This window comes from Elaeis guineensis, chromosome 7 (assembly GCF_000442705.2).
Source record: "Elaeis guineensis isolate ETL-2024a chromosome 7, EG11, whole genome shotgun sequence".
NCBI lineage: Eukaryota > Viridiplantae > Streptophyta > Magnoliopsida > Arecales > Arecaceae > Elaeis > Elaeis guineensis.
In genome coordinates, this window is record NC_025999.2 from 68,952,950 (window position 1) to 68,957,859 (window position 4,910).

Here is a 4,910-nt window from a genome sequence, read left to right on the forward strand (position 1 = left end):
TGGAACATAATTAGTGGGGTGGGTGGCATCTGGATTAGTCGGTTATGGAAGAAATGTAGTGTATATGCTAAATCAACCTCGGATTAGGATGCAGCATTGTATTTGATCTATGATGGACTGAAGAATGATTATAATTAATCTAATGCTGAAAATCAAATTATCACTTTAACATAGTGGATAGAAAATATGTGGTATTTGGACTAATTGACTATGCAAGAAATATGGTGTGTGTTGGGTTAGCCTTGAGTTGAGGTGCATCATTGTATTTGGCCTACCACAAGTTTGAGCATGATTGTAATTAGTTCAGTACCAGAAAGGCAAATATAATCTTGCATAATTGTAAGAGTGGAAAAACGAGGGGCATGTGGACTAGTCGGTCATATGTGGAATATGGTGTATCGATCGCAGGCTGAGATGTGATATTATAGTTGTCGACTATGGATGACATTATGATGTATTTGGTCTGCCATGGATTGAAGCATAGTTGTGATCAGTACAATATTAAAATCCAATAAAGATGATGAACCATATTTAATTGAGAGTACTTGGACAAGTCGGCATATGTGAAACATGGTATATGTAATGTTAGGTATGGGCTGAGATGTGGTTGCCGGCCACAAGCAAAAATATGGTATGTATTTGCCTAGCACGGGTTGGAATGTGAGTAGGTCTAGTCTAGTGCCAAAATGATAATATTGTCAAGATCAGAATGGTATTAACTAGTTAATTGACAAGTAATCTCATTGAATTACTATTAAATAAGATTGCTGGTTGGTTATATGTGACATGTTTGATGGAACTGTGGTGTTATTATTCAATTATCAAATTATGATGTATGAATCTTACTATTGTTATATCAGCTATATATATATACATACATATATATATATATTATATATATATATATATATATATATACATACATACATACATACATACATACATATATATATATATATACATACATACATACATATATATATGTATATATATATATATATATATATATATATTAAAAGATGTTTTCATATTCATACTAGTGTGAGTGTGAGAAATTCTTACTGAGCTGTAAAGCTCACAACATCTCTTCCTTTTCCTTTCAGAGTTGCAGGATGCATAGTTTTAGATATATTTAATTATGGAGTTTGAGTGATGAAATTATCTTGTAGGCCTTGTATGATCTCTATAGCTTCGTTCTAAGATTTATGTGGCTGTGTCATATGATTGACTTGGGTGTTGGATTCGAGATGTAACACTATATGCGTAGATATGAGACAATAGATTTGATACATATTTTCATGTATATAAATATTTAGCTTTCTTTCATATATCACTGATATGATACCTGACCTAAAATTTTTGACATATAAAATTGTAGCATGGTGCAAAGCATTCATGCATACAAGAATTTATTCATACATATAAGTCCACTCAACCCTTGCAATTTCAAAAGAAAGGCTCATTCTTTCTACCATGTAAAAGAATGGAGCTGTTCCTAATATATCAAAAAAAAAAAAAAAAAAACCAACTTGACTTACTTGTTAAAGAGGTACCGCAAGAAAAAAAGCTGAATATGGTTAGGTCTTCTCTTAACTAAAGTAAAATATTAATCGAGCAAACTTGAGCTCAATGTAAGGCAAATAGGAAGGTCTTAGACAAGATTCACCAAACCAAAACTAGATCTTATATCGGTTTACCAGTAGTATGGTTCGGTATGTCATGGTATTAGGCTGAGCATATATGACAAAGAAAGTGGAGGAAAGGGAGAATTGGAGAAGAAAAGAGTAAGGCTGGAACTGGGCTCGAGCCGGCTATACTTCGGATCGGATTTTGGACTAGGTTCGAAATAGTTCAGACTGGGTTGGGCCTAATCATAGGGCTTGTTTGTCTTTTAGGCCGGCTCAGATATACCTTTGGCCCAACCCGAGCTCGAGCCTAAATTCAAAAGGCCTCGTCTTTGGATCCAACATCAGAAGTTGGTTAGACGCTAAGAGCCCCAGGCCTTTGGCTAGGTTCTTGAAGTATATGTTGTCGAACTTGCCCAGCATCATGATATCGTTGAAGGTGGGGATGGTCTCATCCTTGATGTAGTTGGCTTAATTATTTTAGAGCACTTTTGCAAGCTTGGAGTTCATGGAGGGCTCGAAGGCATTTTGTCATTGTTGTTGTGGTTGTAGATCTAGTGGGCGAACTCCTTATAGTGAGAGAAGCTGACGGTGTGGGTGTCGGATAGGGTGACCATCAGTTGGATAGTGATGCCCTGGACAGCAAAGATGGAGATCATTTAGGAGACAGTCATATTGGGGTGGGGAAGGTTGCCCTTGATGGTGCCGGCCTTGGAGGTGAGGGCATCCTTGTGGCCAAGGAGGATCGGGTAGAAGGGCCCATTGAGCATGGTGACAAGGTCACGAGTGGTGAGTTGAGGATGTCGGAGTAGGAGACAATGTTAGGGCACTCGATCTTGAGTTGGGTCTAGGTGCGGACCATGACATAAAAGCCATCACTGGGGAGGGAGAGGTTGATGTTAGTGTCGCACTTAGCATGGTTGAAGGCATTGGTGGAGATGAGGATGGAGGCATCGCAGTTCCTGATGAAGTAGTCATGGAAGAAGAGGCGGAGGGAGCCGGCAGCAGTGGTGGGGTCGGTGATCTACTTGTTGGTCACCACCTACATCATGATCTCCCCCACCCGAGGGCACGTCTTTCGATAGTAGTTGGGCATTAGATTTGCGATCGACGGTAATGGGAGGGACAAGGCCATCGCCACCGCAAGCACCACCATGAGGAGTGCTGACATTAGAAGGTGGTGTTGTTGGCGGTGTAGAGCTCGACAAAAGGCCTCATCCTTAGATCTGAGGAGGGTCTTTTATCCTTTCATTTTTGTAGGTTTGGCCCACTCCAATATTTGGCCCAAATAAGAAAATTTGGGCTAGCCCGATTGGGTTCAAATTAGGCTCATGCTTTAAATTTTAACAAATTTTCGAGCCTAAGCCTGCCCGAAGCTTGAAAAAAGTATTTTGGACTGGGCTCGGGTAGGGATATGACCTGGCCCAGCCCGGCCCAATTGCAGCTCTAGAAAAGAGAGAGGGAGGAGAGAGGGAAGGAGAGGGAGAGGCTGATTGGTCATGGTAGTGGCCGTCAGAGGGCATCGGATGATGGTGTTGCATGGAAGATGGTGAACCAGAGAGAGAGAAAGTATAACAATCCAGAATCTCATCCACAAAGACTAGTCAAAAGATATTATTTAAATTTTTTGGGCTTATATAAGTATACAAAATTTTTCTAGCGAATAATTGATGTTAGACTATATATTTGTATGGATCCTCATATACTCTCTCTATTTAAGTCATAGTGTTCTCGCTAGGCTCAGAATTTAAATCCATTCATAAGCACCATGATCGGTCCATGGTCAGCCTCAATGAGCTCGTGCCGTAGTATCTCTTAATCCATATAGGTTATGAGCTGGATCAATTTTGATACCATTTGTAAAATCTAGGACCTCATCCAAAAGGGCTAATCAGAAGATATTATGTAGGTTCCTTAATCCTGTATAAGTATCCAAGATCTTTTTAGTGAATAACCAATATGGGACTAAATATATGCCTACATGAGTCCTTATAAGAAGAGAGAGAGAGGGAGGGAGAGGAAGAGCCAACCGTGGCCGGTTGTGGCCATCGAGGGGCTAGGGAGGCCTTCGAAGAGCCCTCCCCCTTCATGCAGTTGATATAGGGGTGAGTCACCCCTATTTGCATCATGAAATCATAATACTTAGTTTTTTTCATGATTACTTACTGGTCTCATTATGGAGCAGTGAAAAAATTAAGTATTGTAATTTTGCAATGGAAATAAAAGCAACTTGTCCCTATTTCAACTGCATCAAGGGGGAGGGCTCTTTGAGGGCTCCCCGATCCGTCGGTGGCCATCGGCTACTGTGATGGGTTTTCTTTCTCTCTCTCTCTCCCCCCTCTCCGTCTTTTGCTCTCTCTGATTCTGTTGCCTAGAAAGTAGTAACCCAAGAGGGGGGATGAATTGAGTTTTTCAACAATTTTAACTAACTAAGTATCTAAACAAGTATGCGCTTCAAATTAAACTAATTTGAGTATTTGTGAAGTGTAAACAATGCGTAACAGCAGAATAAGTAAAACTATGCAAGAATTAAAATGCTACAAGGTAAGTAAAATAAGAGAGCAAAAGGAACAATACCAACACAAAATGATTTATAGTGGTTTGGTGCAATCCCACATCCACATCATTCTTTAAGAGCTCTTTGGGAATTTCATTATAATCATTTCGATTATGGTGTATTTATTTTATCCAGGATCATAAATAAATTCAGTTGGTTTTTCAAGATCACCAACTATAATTTATACATCGATTGTTTTTTGGATTCACAATCAACCCAGTTGGTTTTACAGGCTTACCAACTAAAACTTATAATGTTCAATTTCAGACTTGGACGGGTCTAAACCTCAAGTTTCTTTCTCCCAAAAAAACTTATAAAGAAATAAAATATAAGAGTAAGATTTTTAGTATAATATAAAAATAAAAAATGTAAACTCTTTAAAGCTTGAAAAAGTGGCTGTAGAATTGCTCTTTTGAAGCTTGACTTCTTTTCAATTGATACTTGAGAAGATGTAGATGATGTTGGAGAAGATTACTCTTTGAAAGCTCTCAATTCTGTGTACTAATTTTTCTCTTTTCTTCATTTTCAATGATATTCAATGAACCTCACTCAATTTGATGATTATTTTAAAAAATTTTTTCTTACTTTTCAAATGATTCTCTAGCTTTTAATAAACTTAAAAGAGACAAGAGAATGAGTTTTGATCGTTGGAAGAGTTAGAATAGTTGTTGGAACTAAAAAACTAGCTATTTGAGTAGTGTAAAAAAACTAGTCCCAGGCTATGAGTC

The 4,910-nt window shown here is 38.3% G+C and overlaps 1 pseudogene; it reads right to left on the minus strand.

The window, feature by feature from the left end:
• Positions 1–1,901: 1,901 nt before the first annotated feature.
• LOC109505113 (peroxidase 41-like) lies at positions 1,902–2,796 on the minus strand (annotated as a pseudogene).
• Positions 2,797–4,910: the final 2,114 nt, after the last annotated feature.